The sequence below is a fragment of the Bacillus rossius genome, chromosome 2 (genome assembly GCF_032445375.1).
Source record: "Bacillus rossius redtenbacheri isolate Brsri chromosome 2, Brsri_v3, whole genome shotgun sequence".
Taxonomy (NCBI): domain Eukaryota; kingdom Metazoa; phylum Arthropoda; class Insecta; order Phasmatodea; family Bacillidae; genus Bacillus; species Bacillus rossius.
This window is the reverse complement of record NC_086331.1, coordinates 88,450,489-88,472,341: the sequence shown is the minus strand read 5'-3', so window position 1 is coordinate 88,472,341 and position 21,853 is coordinate 88,450,489. Positions and strand designations below refer to the sequence as shown.

General features: G+C 37.8%; 1 protein-coding gene across 20 annotated transcripts in view; it reads left to right on the top strand.

Annotated features, from left to right (window-relative positions):
• Positions 1-21,853, top strand: part of LOC134529441 (uncharacterized) — a 631,226-nt gene that overhangs the window by 258,026 nt on the left and 351,347 nt on the right. The window contains exon 1 of one of the 20 annotated variants that reach the window (XR_010074593.1): positions 10,457-10,584. The exons of 18 other annotated variants lie outside the window; for them this stretch is intronic. The gene's annotated coding sequence lies outside the window, so the exon portion shown is untranslated. Of the gene's footprint in view, positions 1-10,456; positions 10,585-21,853 lie in introns of those variants that run through there. One more of the 20 variants, XR_010074586.1, reaches the window with a different exon arrangement.

Sequence of the window (21,853 nt, the reverse complement as noted above, 5' to 3'; positions counted from 1 at the left end):
GAACTTCCCTTCGGCATAAACCGGAAGCTTATATTCATCCTCGAGAGCCCAACCGGCTATCTTTGCAGCAGACAGTTCATTTGGCGTGAGCGAAAGGTAATTTTTCATAGCAGATGTTATGCCTACATCTCTCGTCTGGTCTACCTCGACACCATTGAGTACATAAGTAATGCGCTCGATTAGGTGAAGAATACCATTGCAGGATATTGACGTCGTTGTCGGATGTGTACCATCCGCTTTTGTAAGCGTGCCTCTTATACGTAGAAATGACTGCGAAGGTAAAGTAAAAATATCTTGGTGCTGTACTGCAATGCGTACTTCCGATGGTAGTGCGTACGGCCCGAGCAGGAAAGGCTGGTACTCGTGCAATTCCATTTTCGTAATGCTGTCATCAAAAATGACCGGATCTTCCACGTTGAGGATTTCGTCTTCCATATTTATTCGGCACTTGCCCAATACTGAGAAGATACTTTATGTTTTCAGGTGTTAATGCACCGATGTCTGGTAGAGAACTGTTCTTATTCACGGCAATACGATTTCTTTTATAATTGTTCGGTGTTACGAACTTTATGCCCATCGCTTCAAGTGCAGACGTAATGTAATTTCTTCGTCTTGAAAATTCACCAATCGTCCTCGCTGGTCAACGATTCGGACGACGACTTCGTGTGCGCACTTCACGACGACTGGAACGTAAATGATACTTTGCGGTACTTCTACCAGTTTATATCCTGGCGGGACCATCGGCGAAAACTCGTGCAGCATGTTGCTTAGTCTTCCGTTGAGATACGTTCCACTTGCCAAATTACAGTTTATTCTTATGACATTCACAGGCAAAATGTTTACTGCGCGCGTAGATTCGTACGTTCTTCCCGTATCATAAACCTTTGATTCGAATCCGAGCATCGTACCTATGGTCCCAGGTTTCGTAAAGTCGACATTTTCACTGCATGTTAGAATGCTTTTTTGAGTGTTTGGATTTCCACGCAGTTGAAAGTCTACATCCTGTGGTAACATATCCCTGATGTAATTTGCAATGTCATCTATTTCGTAAGAGCCAACAGGTAACTGTATTTCATGAGCGGTCCCATCGCTTTTCAGGAAGCAGATCTTGCAGTTTTCTTCGTCAATGTTCGGTATGGCATTATACGTTTGAAAATCTACGAGCCCGATACACCATTCTCCGTCTAAATCCAGAGGCGGGAAATGAACCGCCCGCAGCTCAGATGCGTGACCTGTCAAGGTAAGTGTTATCGACATGACTAATAAATTATCATCACTGCACAACCTTTAAGTAGCAATTTTTTTTATTTGTCAGCTAATTTTTTGTTTGTTAAAAAGCGAAGACACAAGTGTCCGCAGTTTGTTTGATTAGGCCTCTGTTCCGTTTCGTAATTGTAAAACAATGTAGTGGACCGGCCCAGGTACTGTCGCAGTTCTGGCGGAGGCCGTAAATTACCGAAACTATCGTAGTACTCGGCCATGTTTCCCGTCTTTACATAGGCTACCCAGTGCGTGCCGCGACCCGTCGACGTATCTAAATTAATTATGGCGCACTCACGTGTGTTTGGCTTGCTGGGCAACGTATCTCGCATAAACACGCCGCGGAAATTTGGAATTTTCAGTTTGCGTGTGTACTTTATTAAATCTACGTTGGTGAGCGGACGTTTCGGCAATGAACTTAGGATTTTTTCATTCGTTTCTTCCTCATGCCTCGTCCTGTCTTGTGAGGTCGTAAGTACAGTCCTGCGCCGTTTTTTTTACCGATGGCAATGGCTTCCATGTTGGCATTGTGTCGCTGTGCTTCTTTTAACTGCTTGCGCTCATTCTTCGAAGTGTTGACTGCCCGCACTATACCGCTCGTTGCACCGATGAGGCCGCCGAGAGCACCCAATGCAGGCAAAAGCAAAGGAAGAAATCCTCCTATAATCTTCTTGTCGAGAGTCTGTAATTTTTGCTTGGCTTTTCGCATGCCTGCGCCAGTCTTGCGCTTCTTGGTCTTGCGTGAGTTAGTCTTTGACTTGATGGAGCTGGTTCGACGAGCACCCAGTCCTAATTTCGTCTTTGCCTTTATGATCTTAGATACGCCCCACGCTGCGATTTTCTCTCCTAGTCCCGCGTTCGACGATTTACTTATATCTTCGGCTTCCTGTGCCAATATCTGATCTGCTCTGTGCCTAGATTCCAGATCCTTGCTTAATGAATATGCGATATCGTGCTGCTTGCACTTTTCGTCCAGAGAATTAATGCCCACGTCACCTCGAGCTAACCTTTTCGCTAGTTTAGTCCCGGGGCCGCAAAATCTGTAGCCGGGAATGTGTAGCTCGAATGGTAGGTTGTTTATCAGCGAGTTCACGAGTCCCGCGCCGACGTATTTTTTGTTCTTACCTCTTCGAGTCATTACGCACAACTGACCAGAAAGTATAAATGTGTTTGATTTTATACAATTACTTTAGTACAATGCAGGTCGTCAAGCAAGACGTGTGTTTGCCCGTGCGCATTACGCAAGACGATGTATTTAGTGCGCGTGAATCACGACATGGCTTACTGTTGCCTTCTACCGTACGATGCATAATGGCGGGTCCGTCCAAATGCGGTAAAACGTGTGTTTTACTGAGTTTACTGGAGGAACCAAACGGTCTTCGGTTCGAGAACATTTACTTGTATTCCAAGTCGTTGCAACAGCCAAAGTACCAGCGTCTAGCTACTGTTCTACGCTCGGTGGATGGTGTGGAGTATTTTCCGTTTAGCGATAATACCGATGTTGTACCTCCAAACGAAGCAAAGCCTAATTCCGTGTTTGTTTTCGACGATGTAATGTGCGAGAAACAAGGCATAATACAAGAGTACTTTTCCATGGGCAGACACGCCAAGGTAGACTGTGTTTACCTGTGTCAGACGTACAGTCGTATTCCAAAACATCTCCTACGAGACAACGCGAATGTCATAGTACTTTTTCGCATGGACGAACTTAATTTACGCCACGCTTACGACGATCACGTAAACACCGACATGACATTCCAGGAATTCAAAGACATGTGCTCCTTGTGTTGGAAAGAAGAACACGGATTCCTAGTCATAGTCAAAGACTGGCCTCTATATAAGGGCAGGTACAGACGAGGTTTCGATCAGTTTATTGCCAAACATGAGTCATAGCATTTCAAAATTCGGTCGTAGCAGTCGAAACTTACGTACTGCTCTCAAGTCTCATGACAGCGATATCCGCAAATACATTTCGCTACTGGCTCAAAAGGTGGAAAGTGTGAAAAACGAATTACTAGAGTATCTCGTTGCCATCGACCAGCGTGTGGAAGCCTCGGATTCTCGCATTCGCGACATGATCGAAGTATCGAATGCACAAAGACGTGACGATCTGAGAACTTTTCAAAGTAGTCTGAAAGCATCACTATCTCACTTGTCAACAAATTCAGATTTTGCTAAACACAAGAAAGAAGTTTCTGCGAACGAATAAAAAAGTATAAAAGGAGGTCTTGCAATAAGTTTTCAGCCAGTACAATGTCGGACCTGGCTAGTGACCTTCATCGAGCTATACAGTCTGTTCGTGAAAAATATTTACTTGCTAGACGAACCAGACTTGCACGTGAGATGGAAAATGAGGAGATATTTAAACCAATCACTAGTTGCCTCGACGAACTTAAAAACAAGGAAGAACCAGCCATCATTGTGAAGACAGAAGTTGAAGATGAAATGCCGACTGTAAAGAAGAGAAAGTATGAACCAGATCGAGAAGAAGAGGACTTAACAAGTACAGAGTCCATGCACAAGAAGAAAATACCGAAAAAGGGACATCAAGTTAATGCAATGGTCCGACCATACCTGATATCGTTTACGAGCCGGAATAATGACACGACCTACGGAGTGTACAGAAAACATAATAAGTGGTTCATCGGTGCTAAAGAAATAGACTTTCTACCAGGAAATATCGTGCGCGTAGAAGCGTTCAAAAACGCGGGACTCCGGGTCTGTACGAATTACTGTTTCGCAGGGAGCCTAAAGGATATTCTCACAACGACTTACAAGAGTACAAAAAACTGCTAGAGCTAACCAATGCACAATTTCGCGATAACGATCCAGATAGTGGTGTATATAAAGACGTAGATCATGAAAAAATGGACATTCTCGCTAATCTCTTCAGTGAACTAACAATACACGGAGAAGGTTTAAAAAAGCTAGAAAGTGGTCAGATATTTGACTATGTATATTGGGACGACCCTAATGAATTAGTTGATCGCCTTAGAATTCTACATGCTTCGCTTAGTGTAGGTAACTATTCGCACATCAACGAAATAGTCTCCATACTTGAAGAACTGAGGGAAGCCGGCTACATACAATGAGTCGAACCGGAATCGCTCGCGAACTTCATGCTCCTGCTAGACGAAAATACCTTCGTCGCAAAGTCATAGTAGTTCGTGGAATTGATGATTTATTCCAGGCGGACCTTGTTGAGATGATACCGTATTCCCGATTGAATAAAGGTTTCAAGTACATGTTGACAGTCATCGATGTTTATAGCAAGTTCGCTTGGGCTAGACCTGTAAAATCAAAGACTGCAACTGACGTAGCCAAGGCAATGAACAATATTTTGCGTGATGGACGTGTACCGTCGCACCTGCAAACGGACCTCGGGAAAGAATTCTACAATGCAACCTTCAAGGCTTTGATGAAGAAGTATAGCATCAAACACTACTCTACATTTAGTAACGTCAAGGCCTCCGTTGTCGAAAGGTTTAACAGAAATTTGCGTTCCAAGATGTGGCGACAGTTCACGGCTAACGGAAATTACAAGTGGCTTGACATCTTACCGAAACTAATAAGCGAGTGTAATTCCACGGTCCATTCTACCAGGAAAATGAAGCCAAAGGACGTAACGGACAATCGCCTGCTTCAAACAGTGTTTTCCAACACGAAGAAGAAAGATCCACGAAAGCGCAAAGCTAACGTCGGTGACATTGTGCGAATCTCCAAGCAGAAAGGTATCTTCGAGAAAGGTTTCACTGCAAACTGGAGTCCCGAACTTTTCCGTGTGACACATGTTCGTGAATCAGAGCCTAGGACCTACTACCTCGAAGATTTGGACCACAAACCTATCCGTGGCGGCTTCTATGCCGAAGAGATTCAGCCTACGTTGTATCCCGATACGTACTTGGTGGAGAAGATTATAAAACGAAGAAATGGACTGTCCTACGTCAAGTGGTGGGGCTTTCCACCTCGCTTTAATTCGTGGGTGGCAGATGCAGACGTCGAGAAATCCACAAAACTTTAGTAATTTGTCTGTGTATTTTTTTGTACTTGTAGTAGTGTAGTATGTATGTAATAAAAGTATTTTTTAAAAGACTTTGTGGTGTTTTTATTTTCTCAAACCTTACACTTTAGTGATACTTTTTTAAAATATTAAAGTTGTTTTGTATCGGCCAGGGATCGAACAAGGACCTAAGTCGATCTAATCAATCAGTATATAGATTACAAATTTATTTAATGAATTTTGAACATGGTTTATGGAAATTAATTTTTTTTTACATAAATTAAACATTATTGCATCGGTCGGGTATCGAACAGGGAGCAGGAGCGGATCGAATCAATATGTAAGTTAATGAGTGATTTATTTAATGAATTTTGGAACTTTTCCCGAATTTCTAGCTAAATAATTACGGATTTTCAAGATGGCGACCAATTGACAAGATGGCGGGTGTCACAGCAATAAATGATTACTGCACTCTAGCGGATACGAACTAAACTAACATGACGTTGGCGCACTCTAGCCGACGATACAATGATGATGATGGCTTCCAGCATCGAAGACAAGATGGCGGACATGACGTCATACTAGGTAACGATATATATGCTTTTGAAAAAAAGTGGTTGGGAGTCAGTATGCCAGCAGCCACCACGGGGGGAAGGATCGGTCGCCATTTTTATTTTTTTGCACTCGTCGGGTTCGAAATGAGGACTCCGAGCTCCGTGTAGTAAATGTATTTTTTTTTATATTTTTTATTAAAATTTTATTATTTGAATTTTTTTATAATTTTTAAAAAAAATTTCATTAAAATCGGGTAATAAATAAAGATTTTAAAGATGGCGGCCGTAACGGAAATTGCAACGGTGACGTCATAATTCAAAATGGCGGAAAACACATCGCCGGAATTTTCTAGAACACATGACGTCATCCAATATGGCGGATCCAAGATGGCGGATCCAGAATGGCCGTCGGGGTCAAGGTCAAGGTCAAAGGTCAAGGTCACAACCATCCAAGATGGTCGCCGTGACGTCACAATCCAAGATGGCGGAAAACACCACAGACACCACAGCCAGAAGCCAGTCCCCGGATGCCCATTTACATCTACTACTTATGGACTAAAAATTATCATTGGTATTTAAACACTTTTAAAATTATTCTAATATTTTTTCAAATAAAACATTTATATAAAGAACATTTTATTTAGCCATAAGAAGTTTACAATTTTATCAAATTTAAGGTTTAATGCACTGCTGTAGTTAGCATATGGAAGCGACACGTGAAGCTAAACACCTAGAAATTTTACTGAATTTGATGTCACGCTGAAATGCATAGTCTTATGTATTATCTGCCCATATATACTTTCCTATTGGCTGACCTCTTTCCGCAGAAACTCCCCTTCTTTGGAGAAAGTGTACGTGATTCTCTCACTAAACCGCTAGATCGTAGTTGACTGGCCCACAGTAGTAAAGGGGAATGTCGAGAGAAATGTTATACAAACATAAAGTAAATTCAAAAATATACATGTCTTCAGTCTACCTTACGACCAAAGGAATATGCGAAATTTCGGTGTGCCCTACTTCTGCTCTCGTAGTCGTGCGCTCATTCTGCTTGCGACCGTAGACCGAGCAGCATGCCGTGCTGCGCCGTACCGCGCCGTGCTCCGCCGTACCGCGCCGTGCTGCACCGTGCTGCGCCGTGCTGCGTCGTGCTACGCCGTGCTGCGCCGTGCTACGCCGTACCGCGCCGTACTGCGCCGTGCTGCGCCGTGCTACGCCGTGCTGCGCCGTGCTGCGCCGTGCTACGCCGTGCTACGCCGTGCTACGCCGTACCGCGCCGTGCTACGCCGTGCTACGCCGTACCGCGCCGTACTGCGCCGTGCCGCGCCGTACTGCGCCGTGCCGCGCCGTGCTGCGCCGTGCTACGCCGTGCTGCGCCGTACCACGCCGTACCGCGTCGTACCGCGCCGTGCTGCGCCGCAGAGATACAAGCCCCACCACGACCACCACACGAGGCAGGAGCAGTCTGACGAGTAGGATATAGCATTTTATTGGTTCCCGGGACCTGTGACGTCAGGTACAGTCGCGTGGTGAAGCTGGCAGTTCAGACTGCAACATCTGCATCTGACGTTTTGAACAATGTCGCGAGTACAAACAAACTATAAAATTGAATGAAAACAAATTTTATCCAAGCAAAAGTTTCATTTGTAAATTTTAATAATTTCGTCATGGGCACCATTTTGTTGTATTAGTTTTCCATTAAGTTGATTTAAAATGTAAAACGAAACAACCTAAAATGCTAGGAAATTATATAATAATAAATGTAAATAAATTGATAAACATATTTAGGCACGGAAATAAAATGTTTGGCCCAAATATATATTAAACTTTTAATTAAATATTTTTAAAAAAAATATCGTGATTCCATTAATACATATTTTCATTGAAATCTATTTTGTATAAAGCTCTAGAGTAAAGTCAAGATAAATGTTTATAGCAATCTACTGTGCTGATCCCTATGTATTAGGTGAATTAGAACCGTAACTACTAGAGAAAACTTATCAGACAACACGGTCGGACAACAGTCGGACATCAGAGAGACGCGACTGCGTGGATGTGGCAGGGAGCTGGTACGTTTTCCCTAGCAGTGAGTCACACACACTTGTCCGATCCACCTGGCTGACATGATATGTTAGATTGTTATAGATATTTGTTTTTGCCTTCAGAAATTTTTTAGGGAATGTGTATCGATGGAAATTTTGACACGTGTGTTAAAATTGTACTAGAAGATCAATATAGTTGAGTCGAACATTGTTGTTTTCATACGTCTACAAATTCGTTTTCCGTTTCAAGCAATTAATTGGGAAAAAAATACAACGAACTGATGCCCAAGGGTATCATAATGTCAAAGAAATAATAATTAAAATGTTTGTTGGGAAAAAACATTTGGCACGATTTTGCAGTTTGTACTAAACACGCATCCGCGAGGCACAATTTCTAGCCATTTTGCACATGTTGATGCGTGCCTTTTAGAGACAACGTCGCAGGTAGCACGTAAATGGTCGAACAAACACAGGAATAAATTACTATATATTTACCCTTACACATCCAAGAATGTATATTTTTTTAATCTTTTCATGTGTATACACGCCTAGAAATGTGTGCCCTGTCGCTGTTTTATCTGGTCAAGCTTCTTATACAATAATTCGTAAAAAAGATAGATGAGTAAAAAGTTTGGGTTTTCCATGGTCAGGCAGGTTTTACTTGTATGGTCGTATACAGATTGTGTATAAAGCTGAAGCAAAAAAAATATCATTTGGCGTATTTTAACCTAATTAAGTTATAATAATATGTTAAAAATATTTACTTAAGTTTACAAAGTACAAATCATTAATTTATCTTCGTAAATTTATGAATACTTGTAAAACTTATGGGTTATTAGTTTACTTTCTTTGAAAATGAGTTCACTGAAATCATTTTGTGTTAACAAATCTTTTAATAGCTGCTTAAGTTTACAGCTACGTTTACCCTGTTTGCAACGGAACACAAATCTCGGGAGTTGGAATCCTGGGTATGTTTTCTTCGAATACGATCTCTTTACTTTTTGAGGTACATTCTTTTTTGTAGAAAAGGACGTAAATGAGTTGTAATTTTCAACAGAGTCGCCACGTCTGTAAAAAAATTTACTACAAGTTTGAATGCCTTTGAAATAGGACCACGATTTTTTTTTTAATTTAAACATAGTGGTGGTATATCTTTTAAACACCTTAAAAAATTATCGACCAAATTACATACTTCAACACTAAATTAGGCCATAAGAAAATGTATTTTGGTTTCCTGTGAAATTAAATATCGTTGATATATATAATACCGTGAAAACAAAAAGCTGTTTAAGTAAATTAATCTTCCAAGAAGTCTTTTTTTCCCCCGATTTGTGCTTTCATGCTTTTCAAACAATAGTACGTTATTGGTATTTTTTTTCCTTCTGATTATAAAATTGTGTTGTTTTCTCTGTTATACGTTGTAAAACTCCTGATACTATTGAAAATTTCAGCTTTTTGTTTGTGATTTAATACCCTTTATTTTTATTATTTCTGTGTCTCTCTGCCAGGACGCTTTAGCCAGATATTTACTGTTACTTGTATGGATATTCCTGAAATTATATTTATGGAACCATAAAATATATATTTAATACAGCCTATTTTTATACATGCATTATGTTCCTACATGTTAAGTTACAATTGAAAGGTCGTCAAAATTTAATTAATTTTATTTTGATTACAAAAACGATCTATTTTCCAAATTATTTGTTTTCATAGCGTTTCAAGTAATTGCGTGCATTTTCAGCCATATGGTGTAAAGAGCTTTGCCAATATACCTATATATATATATATATATATATATATATATATATATGCTATAAGTTACTAACATTTCTTAGTTTTATTATTGTTGTCTGATTACGAAACTCTGTAAATTACTAAAAAATTAAATGTTTGGTCTGAATAGTAGTTGTTACTGCGGATGTTTCACAATCGTGTTAAGGTGTAAGCTCTATTACAAAGTCTTGAAGTTGGTGTTAATTATGGGCCACACATTTGTATTTTTTTCCCCTTCGGGGCTTGTAACATGATTGGTTTCATCGCCCGTTTTTAGTTACAAAGTACGTTTCGCTTTACATCACGATGTTACGAGTTACATGATGCAGACGGCAATATCGCAAATAGGCCAATAGTTCATAAACTGCGCAATGTGCGACAGAAAACAAAGACACGACACACAACCAACTCAACATCACTTATAAAAATTTACTTATAAAAAATTGACTTTGATGAAAGTCGTCAACACCTCAGCATAAATCTGCAGTGTGACTTTTAATCCTTATGCTTTGATGACAAACGTTTATTTCTAACAACAATATGTTATTTAATTTTAAAATATTTTACTTTTAATTCTTATGTTTTGATGACTAACGTTTATTTCTAACAACAATATGTTATTTGATTTTAAAATATTTTTCCTGGCTGTACCAAAAGAAGAAATTCCAACGGAAACTTCACACAATATCATTGAGCGTTTTTCGAAATATTCCCTTCAAATTACGAAGATGGAGACGCGAGCTGAAATGCGTCGCGCTCGTGCGTGGCGATGAAGCACTGATTATAACTGTGTACTTCGTGGGCACTGAGGCGCGGAGAAGGAACAGCCACCGCGCGGCGGCCATCTTGTGTGCTCACCAGCGGGCCGAGCGCGGGTCGATGTGTGCGAAAGTCACAACTGGGGTCCCGGCTGTTTTTTCCGCGGACATCAACTTCTATTGCAGCACAAGGCTAGGTAAGCCTTATATATTTTAATCCTACACAAGTTTTTTTTTTTTTTTTTGTAGCTTGGATTTTAAAGTTACGCTTACCGTATTTAAGTCAAATTAGTGTTGGTATAAAGGAAAGAGCAAACATAGAATTGTGTATTGCCACTCACAGTTTACGTAATATTTGTCGGGGGTGCGTAGAAAATGTATAAAACTACTTAATTATAAAAAAAAATCTTTAATAACTTCTCTTCGTTATATTACTGTGGAGGATATTAATTTTTACAAGTCTATTTTCCAAACGAAATGTAGCTTAAAAGCTAACCTTTCTATCTGTGTACCTAGGCGTGTGTGCGCCGCCCTCCCCTCTCACTAAGTATGCTTTCACTTAACCGATTTCGGCTACATTATTTATATTTCATAGGTTTTGTTATTTTGTATGCATTTAATTTATTTAATGTTAAAAAAAATGGTTCAAAAACACTAACACTTCACATTTCAATGATATATCCTACTTTAAGTAAGTAACTTATATTTAAACTCTTATAAAATCGATTTGATTTAAATTTCGTATCTAGTAATTTTTAATTATCTCATACCTAAATAAAAAGATAATTTTTGGGAAAACACGTTGATAAATACTATTATTTTTAAAGCTCTAAATTACATATAATTCTAGGAATAATAGTCATATAACAAAGTCGAAAGCGCATGTATAGGTATATATTACTTTATGAAAATGGTTCAAGTAATCTGTCGAGGATTTATGCCATTTACTTTTATTTTGATTACCTATGTCATCTTTAACCCTCATAACATTAGCAACTAAATAAATAATTGTATTAGATAAATTAATTTTTTTCGTAGTAAAGAGGATGTTTATTCTATGTTAACTCACTAACTCTTGGGACTGTACTTGTGCCTTAAATATCACACGAATAGCTAATTTTTTAGATAAATTAATATTTGTTTGTGTGTGTGCTGGCAAAAACATATTTTCACTGTTCTTTAAAAGCAACCTACAAAATTAAACCTATGCCGGCAGGGTGCTAGTAAAGACCATGACTAATTTTCTCTGGATATAAATGAAGAAACTTTATGGAAATATGTAACAATTTTTAAATATTTGCTAATACATATTTCACATAGAGTTGTAGGGTGGCAAGAATAGGGTGAGGGGCTCATAGTATTAGGAAAATATACATCTTAACTATAGGGGGCTGATAGCTTCCAAAATTAAGCTTTCTTGGAATCATTCCCTATATTTATTTTTTGTTTTCCTATAAAGCTTTAGAGCTTTAATAATTATAACTCATAAACGAGAGATTTTACATCATTTTAAATATTTTAATAAATTATGAGATAAGTATTAATTTGCTAAAAAATAATTGAAGAAAAAAATATGTCACAAATGTGTGGCCCATAATTAACACCAACTTCAAGACTTTGTATAGAGCTTACACCTTAACACGATTGTGAAACATTCGCAGTAACAACTACTATTCAGACCAAACATGTAATTTTTTAGTAATGTACAGAGTTTCGTAATCAGACAACAATAATAAAACTAAGAAATGTTAGTAACTTATAGCATATATATATATATATATATATATATATATATAGGTATATTGGCAAAGCTCTTTACACCATATGGCTGAAAATGCACGCAATTACTTGAAACGCTATGGAAACAAATAATTTGTAAAATAGATCGTTTTTGTAATCAAAATAAAATTAATTAAATTTTGACGACCTTTCAATTGTAACTTAACATGTAGGAACATAATGCATGTATAAAAATAAGTTGTATTAAATATATATTTTATGTAAACTAAAAAACAAATTAGGGCCATTGCGGGAAATACACTTGTAATTTGCATAGACCCTATACTAATCAATGTGACTTTACTTCATAAAATATTAATTGTTTAAAGGGTTTCATAGGCCTAATTTGTTAACAGTTTTATAATTTATCCTACTTGGTGAATATTATTTTAATTATTGCTAGTTCAATTTTATTTTCATATTATTTTTCTGAGTGAATTGTTTTAATTAAAAATTATTTGGATGTTAGTTAATAGTTTATACTCAGATGTGTTAGTATCACAAACTTCTGTTAGTCATTCTGAAAAATAATAATTGGAAAATTTATGTTAATAATGCAAGATTTTAATGAACCTTCGGAAGGAATTTGGAAAATTTTAATGATCTATTTTATAAGGTGGTAGAGAAAATAAGAATAAATTATGTAAGTTTAAAAGGTTATATATTTTCAGGACTTTGTATAATCATTTATTTGAAATCGCATTTAACAGTCATTCATTGAAAATAGATTTTTAAGTAAAGTATTATTTTGTGAACAAAAACCAAGCGTTTTTAAAAATAAAAGCAGTGGAAAAATGTTTGAGTTAAAACTTTTATCTAAACCAGTTAAGATAATATAATTTATCAATATACGTTAAATGTTAAAAACAATAAAATTTGTCAATATCATGTGGTAAATTTCAATTTATTTTCTTTTATTTTTTCGGTGCGAATAATATTATTAATAGTCATAGTAAATTATGTTATTTAGTGAACGTGAGAGATATTGTCATTTTCTTAGTAACTTTGGTCTCGATAAAATGGAAAAAAATCCAAAAAAAAAGTGGAGTCTGAAGTTAGACTGAGTTCTCCGACTGAGGAGACATCAGGCCCTTCCAGAGAGGCCACGGCAAGCCGGCCGCACAGCCGCTTGGCAGAGAGCGAAAGTACCACACCAAGAAGCGCCTTCGGCCCAACCGCCCATAGTTAACTAATTGTACCGAAGAGCCTACAAAACTGCCAGGAATTGTCAACCTACTAGAACAGTAAAACGAATGTAACTTAGAGCCTTCAAAACTGCAAAGAATCGTCAACCTACTGAGAACAGTAAAACAAGTGTAACGTAGAGCCTACAAAACTGTCAGGAATTGTCGACTTACTGATAACAGAATAACAAGCGTAAGAAAGTGCCAGGAATTGTCAATCTACTGAGAACAGTAAAACAAATGTCTTATAGAGCATTCAAAACTGCCAGGAATTGTCAACCTAATGAGAACAGTAAAACAAATGTAACTTAGAGCCTACAAAACTGCCATGAATTGTCAACTACTGAAAACAATAAAAAGAAGTGTAACGTAGAGCCTGCAAAACTGCCAGGAATTGTCATCTACATATACAGTAAACTAAATGTAATGTGTGGTCTACACAAATGCTACGAATTGCCAATAGCTGCGTTTGGTAAAATAAAAGTTATCTAGAACCGATAGCAATGATAGGAATTGTCAACCAACTGTGCACAGTGAAATAAATAAAAGTAGAGTCTACAAAAAACTAGGAATTTTAAGCTTATAGTGTCGAGGTCTCTTAGGCCTAACTGTGTGAAGTAAAATAAATGTAATTCAGCCCTTACATAAGATACCCGTAGGCCTACTAACGAATATACAACCAAATGTAACTCGCATTATCTTGGCCCTAAATGTTTAAGATAAAGGTAGCATAGTTCCTACAAAAAAATTCAAGGCCTACAATTTTTATTAAATATAATACAATTAAAACTTTCCGTTGAAGTTTCTATCAAATTGTAAAAGATGATTCGAAGTCGTGGATAAATGTTTTATTTGATATTTATAGAGAATAGGTAATATAATTGTTACGATGCATAGTTGTTGGTGTTCTATAGACTTTCATAAATCATAAATGTTTTGTTCACAAAAATGTAATGTATTGTGAAACTATCAAAAAAAATAATTACGCAATATTATTCTGATCAATTAAGTATTATAATGTATAATTTGTGTATAAAAAGTGTAAATAATCTAAACACTCTGTTGTATTTAATAACATAGTTTTATTGTGAAATAATACTTTTTTATACCATTTTTTTAGGGATTGCATAATTGTTGGGAAGAGTTCAAAATATTTAATATGGGAATAAAATAAATGCTAGTTTGTCAATAAATAGTTACCATAGTTAAATTTTCCTGAGTAAATCATGATGTAAACTAAATATATAATTTTATTTATAACTGTTTAGTAAACTATATCACTTATTTGGCTTAGAGTAATTGACTGAAAATCATGATAAATATTCAAATGTTTGTATATAGTAAAACTGACATGACAGGTTGTTTCTAATGTAAGGAACGATTTTATTGCTATTGTAATCGATGCAGTTCAGGTATAAAATTCATCTGTATTGAATTTCACGTATGATTTACTTAAAATCGCTTATATTTGGTCATTATGGCTAACACTACTCAAGATTCTAAAGCAAATATAACTAAGAGCAATATTTCAAAATTAATAAACAATTTTGAGAGATTGTATATTTTATTTTTAATCTTAAGGTCACGAGTAAGTGGTGAAAAGCCTATTTTAAATTTGCAAACATTTTACAGACGGAATGCTCCTCTGAGTATATGCACTTTCAGAGAAACAGTATTTAATTAACATATTTTATGGACATACGCCATTGCTGGGTTACACCAGCAATGGCATATGTCCATAACATTTTTTCAATAATACTCCGCTTTGCGAGAATCATTCAAATAACCAAATGGTATTTCGTTTGTTAATGCAACATTTAACACATAGTTTTAACTGCGTTAATTTAAAATTTATGTAATTTTCTCTCTAATGCCGTGTTCAAGTTGGCGATTTTGAAAACACAATGGTCACGGTGCCATGTATGCATATAATGACGTTTTATGTTATTAATTTTTTGTATTTAAGTCCTTACCAACGAAACGAAATTACGAAATAGCAATGTTAGATTTAAACTTAATAATAAATATGTATGACATCGACGTATTTTAAACTTACAACTTAGTGTGTTGTTCAAAATAAATATTAAAAAAATGTAATTTAGTTGAAATACTAAGCTTGAATAATTTTGTTACCGTTATTTCAAAAGAAATTATTTGTGTTGAAAAATTAAATTTTAGTTGAGTTGCATTTTAGGTTTTTAAAGTTACATCGACAAACTATCGCAACTTTTTAAACTTTGAAACTCAAAATATATATTATAAAGTGTTCAGTATATACATCATCAGCCTGTTGTTGTGAGTGAGAAACAAGTGAACGTTGGATGCATCCGAATCGAAACCCAACCAAATCACAAATTACAACTTTACGAATTGCCCTGTTCATACGTGGCCTGAATAGCAAATAAAATAACTATTCATGACGTGAAACTCAAATTCAGACTTGGCAGACTAAGATGGCGGACGTGTGAGGTACTATTTCGCCCATAGATTAGTAATAGACAACAGCGTTCGCAAGCTACCCGGTAGAAAAACAAATGTGGCCCTTAACATTTTTCGGCTGATTTGCCAATAGAACGTGCTATGGCTGACGTAGCTGGTACTTTGTTGAAGTTTTTAAAGCTTATTGCACTTTGTACGAAAGAGTTACAAATGTATAAAGTGTTTAATATTTCAGTACCAGTATGCTACATTTAATTACTTACGTTGTGAAAAAATAAATATATATGGAAGTAGAAAAGAAATTTTACTCCCACTATCATCATAGAATGTTAATATAAAGAGCTTCTTGGTTGTAGTTACCATGTAACTATTCCAGAAACATTCAGAATTTTTATAAACTATGACTTAGAATCTTCTGTATACAGAAAATACCACATCTGTTGCTCTAAATTATTTTCTCTGTATGTTACACTATCATTATTTTGCCGGTGCTTTAGTTTTAGGGTTTTGTTGCCTTTTAAACCTATTGCACAATTGCTTGCTGTCTTTTATTTGCACGTTTTCCTCAGGGCAAGAATTGCGGCAAAATACAATGTTAAATTTAAATATATATTTTTTTTAAACAAAGAATGCATTTGTTGGAGCACTGGTTTTAAACAAATGCGAATGCATAGGATACATCCACGATGTTGCAGTCAGGTGTTGGCCACATCCGCCTGACTACATGGTGAACGGCTGAAGCCGTTTTGGTTAGACGCCCAACTTATTGGCTGAAGTGTATTGTTTGCATTTCTGTAAAAAGGTTTAAATGGCGTTTTTTTTATGGAAGTGACTTTTTAAATATGGACATTCTGACAAATACTTACTAACTTACATCATACGTGCGATCATGGCATGCCGTCTCCTTACAATTCCTAACTTCATGGTTGCAGTTAAGCGTAGAAGGCAAGTACGGCCTGTGTCCATCGTTGATGTGTGATTTCCCCAACTGTTGGCCAGTGGAGTCGTATTGCACGTGGGAACTGCTGTTGGAACTCGAGCATAGCAGCAGTGAGATCCGTGTCGAGATTGCAGGCAAGCCCGGGACGTGTCGCGACACACGACACACGACACACGACATGCGTGTGTAAGCATTGCGACTCACGCCGCGTCCGACTTGCCGACAGAGCTCTCGCTCACTCCAACTTTCGCCCTGTGGTGACGTCACGGCCGCCTAGCCGTCCCGACTCGGAGGGAGAGAGAGTGACTAGCTGCAAACTCCCGCAGCCATCTTGGTTTCGTTATATCGAGGCCTATGTCGTCGATTAGATGTGCGTATCTGTCTCAATTAAATGAAATTTGGTTATAAAATTCAGACATCTAAACTATCAAATAAAATATTGTTGGAAGTATTTTGGGCAAGAAAAAGCTATTTAGCATATATATATTTTTACAGTCTTGAAAAAAGTTAAAAAAAATTCATTATTTCAATAATTCTTACAACTAGGACAGTTTTATTTATAACATTTTTATGAACACATGCGATTATTGATTTTCACTGTATGTCACTGAGAAACTACAAAATTGGACAAGCAAGCTATATACACAATCACACGGAAAAACCAAAACCAAAATCAATTGACAGCACAGAGGATTCCGTGGAATAATTACCACGGCCCACACGAACCCAAAGGACTGATGACGTCGAGACATCTTACTTGTCCATTCTTTTAGTTTCTCTATGACTTACAGTGAAAACCACCAATATCTGATGTCCGTAAAAATGTTTTAAATACAAATTTTGAACCCTGGTAAAGAGTATCGGACAAATTCAACTGGAGTTGCGTCTTAAAATGTAGTTGGCTGAGGCACAAGCCAAGGGTGAATGTCTCGGCGAGAGTGACTATTGCAAATGGATTTGCGTCTACAAATATAGTTGGCCGAGGGCAAAAGCCAATGGTGAATGTCTCCGCGAGAATGACCATTGCAACTGGAGTAGCGTCTACATATGTTTATGGTCGAGGGCACAATCCAAGGGTGAATGCCTCGGCTAGAGTGACCATTGCAACTGGAGTTGCCTACAAATATAGTTGACCGAGACGAGGGTATAAGTGAATGTCTCTGATAGTGACTACTGCAACTGGAGTTGCGTCTACAAATGTAGTTGGCCGAGGGCCCAAGCCAAATGTGAATGACTCCGCAAGAGTGACCATTGCAACTGGAGTTGTCTACAAATCTAGTTGATCAAAGGTACAAGTGAATGTTTCGCGTAGAGTGACATTGCAACTGGATTTGCGTCTTCAAATGTAGTTGGCCGAGTGCACAAGCCAAGGGTGAACATTTTGGCAAAAGAGACTATTGCAACTGGAGTTGCGTCTACATGCGTAGATGGCCGGGGGCATAACCCAAGTGTAAACGTCTCGGCGATAGTGAAAGAGAGAGAAGAGCAGACTCACTTTTGGGGAGCATTGAGTCAGTTTTGCTAATAGCTAAATGCTAAATCGACTCTTGGAAGAATAAATAAAATATTCATTCTATTGTATTTCCATTATATTTATGAGATATAGTATTTTATTCTAATTATTTTCAACGTTATAAAACCCTCAAATTGTACTTTTAAATATGATAAATGGAATTTTCATCACTCTCTATCATGTGCTGAACATGTCGAATCTTGTCAAAACGTCGTAGACATCATGGCGTTAAGACTGTTCGGCTGCAATGTTTCTCATTCAGTAATAGGAATATTTGCATACTATGCGTGAATTTGATATGTGTTGTATATGTGATACTTCAAGGACAGAAGATTAAATAACAATGATATTTTTGTTTCTTAAATATTACACCGTTATATAAGCTAAATGAAATGTTACAAAACGCTAGAAAAAATTTCATGGCTGCTACTCCATATGTTAACGAAAATATCCCAGACTCTTCATACTGATTTTATACACATTTTGACCATTTTTGTATGCGCACATGGAAGTATATTATTTATACATATATACTTTAATAATAACTTACATCATTTATTGACTTGCGACTTGTTTATTGTATATTTAGCGTGCCATAAACGCAATCATGTTTGTCAAGTTTGCGGACTTGTAGCACAATTGTGAAGAAAAAAAAAATGTTATGACTCGATAGCATTGAGTGTCTACTTTGCTCTGTGCTGTTGAGCCGAGTGGAGACGGCGAAGCGCGAGCTGACGAGCCACACGGCGAAGTGACTGCCTTGGGAGGATGTGAGGGGGGGAGGCAATGTTTGCCGCAGCCAGGAGGTCTGGCGGTGCTGGGCGTCCGCGCAGACTTGGCAACAGCGCGTCTGGAGTGGAGACCTTGCGAGTTTCGCTCGGCCGGCCGCCGAGTTTTTCAGACAGACGCCCTTGAACGCGCGGAGAGCCTGGTCGCGCCGCCGAGACCTGGGAACTCGTCCGCGCGCCCGGTTGCGAAACCTCGCCCGTGGGGCTCATTCCCGATTTGCAATTCTATCGCCCCGCGCGAGGCATAGGCCTACTTGGGATTTCGCATCGGGAGATGCGCGTGCCGATAAGCAAGCACCGCGTCCTTTTTCGCTTCCACGCCGTGTTGCCGCCATGCGGGCAGTCCTGCCTTTGTTGTCGCGGTCAAGGTGAATGGCTGCCAGTTCCATGGTCGCTCGTCCGAGGTCGACACTGTGTGTCGTGTGTCTCGCTTGGAACTGCCCTCCTTGAACAACAATTAATCAAATAACAACGCATTAACTTTTCCATCGTGGGCGGCAGAAGCGTCCTTCAATGCAATATTTTTTTTTTGCGAGCTGTTAAATATCACGCAATTTATCGTAGTTACAAAAACTTGCGCAAGACTTTATACCGCCAACAGAAACACTTGGTAAATATCCGGTGAAAAGGTTTGTGACCAAACGACCATTTGGAAAAGAGCTATTGTGATATACATTTAACGGATCCAACCCTTTACAAAACAGAAGATAATCAACATGCAGTGGCGGATTTACCAGTAGGCTGAGTAGGCTTGAGCCTAGGGCGGCAGATTTTTGGGGCGGCAAATTTGGGGACCGATTTTTTTTTTGCTACCTCATAGAAATCAAAAATATTTCTGCATGACGGTTTTCTGTTTTCTGATGTTTTACAAATAGAAGTCTGCAACAAATTTTGCCGATGACTTTCCCCTCTCCCTTGTCATTGTACGTTCCGTGAATCCGTGTAGCAAACTTCCATATTCCAGAGTAAAACAGCTAGTTCGCTAGTCAGTAAATGCGAATTTTAATGGACAAGGCCTCGGTTGGCACTACACGCCCAAGACAACTATGGTCCCGGGAAAAATGTGACTACCCAAGGTCAGAAGGGCCCCTCCGCCCTCCCTCCGCCGCTATCCCTTCCGCCAGACTGTCCCCTCCCTTCTCCTAGTCCGCCTCAAGGGTCGAACCGCGTCATGTCGCGGGTGGGGCGGCAATTAGAGCTGTTACCTCGGGAGTCGGGACCACAGTTGTCTTACGCGTGTATTGCATAACGAATTGATATTTCTACGTAGGTGTGTCGTGTGGACTGTTATTTTTCGAAGTGTTTCGTGAATTGTATCATTGTATGAATATTTTCACAGCACCGGTAAGTAAAAACTTTTTATAATCATTATACATTATAATAAAGCATCTGTAACGATAACGAATAAATTTATTGAAAAAGCCCTGCAATAATATTTTTCATTTTGAAGCTTGGAACATGGTCACGTTAAATTTAGAACATTTTCATATTAACTATAAATAGTATTCTAAAAGATTGCTCATGGTTATCTTGTCATTTTGTCTTTTTCAATGAAGCAAACATCAAAAAATAGAAATAATAATTCACAATAAACAATTCATCGGAAACCATGCAAAGAAATTTTAATTTTTTCGTGATAGCATTAAAAAAATACGTTTTTACGTTAACTATTTATTATGTGAATTCTGAATGAAGGATAGGGGTGAGCAGGGTAACGTGGCCATCCTAAGATAAAACGATACATAAATTGTATATTGTAATTAAAATCAAAATATAAAATAACCCTTCAATAATATAGTTTTCGTACAATCAAAACACCATTAAAATGTAAATATTGGAGCGACTCATGTTTGTTTTTTGTTTGCCCGTCGCACTAATCGGGTAAATGATATGACATTTTTTTTTTCATTTTTCTTTTATCTTAAGGAAACTAAATCACGGGATACCATTTCCGGCCACCTGCACTTGTTTGTGAAATATGAGCCGTCCTTGAGATACTGCCACCTTATCTGCCAAGCCTCTCCTGCTGGCAAATTTTTGTGTAAGGTCGTTCCCCACACGAAAACAACACACACATTGCAAAACACGTTAGAAATTTACAGTGTAGATTAAAAAAAACGTAAAATGTTCAATAGTTTGTTTTATTATTTAGTAATACATAAATAGAGCTAAGTATATACAGTTCGGGCAAAGTGAACATGCGGTGGTGGCTGGCCACTTTGCCCTCTGAGACGCCATTACAAAAAAACTAGCAAAAAAAAAGACATCTTCTACAGTTATTAATATGTGGTATTAAAGTTTAAAACATGCTAATTTGGATAGGCTATATTAAATAATTATGGCATTACTGTGTATTTAATAATGATCAACAGTAATTATTACTTACCTTACATGTTACATCAGAAATAGTAAAACCAGTAAAACCTTAATAAAACAAATAACTTTCACTGCAAACAGACCGGGTGCTCTCAGAACACTAATGGCGTCTCTTACAAATGTTTCACATCCTCGCTACCAAACTTCATCACTCTCCAGCTGAGTAACAGCCAATGGCCACTTTGCTCGCTCTGGCTACGTTACCCTGCCCTCCCCTATCGCTGCTTGTGTACGAAAAATAAACTTGTTAATTTAATCCTTTCCATTTCAGTTCCTGAAGAAAAAATTGTGAAAATGAATGATGGGAGAAAGCGACTTAGTGGAGCGGAGTACAAAAAGAAGGCCAAAATAAAAAAAAGAAGAACAAGAGCAAATTATACGAAAAACCACAAAAATTGACAGTTTTTTTAAAAATGAAAATTGGGTCGAAAAAACGGGAACTTCAAC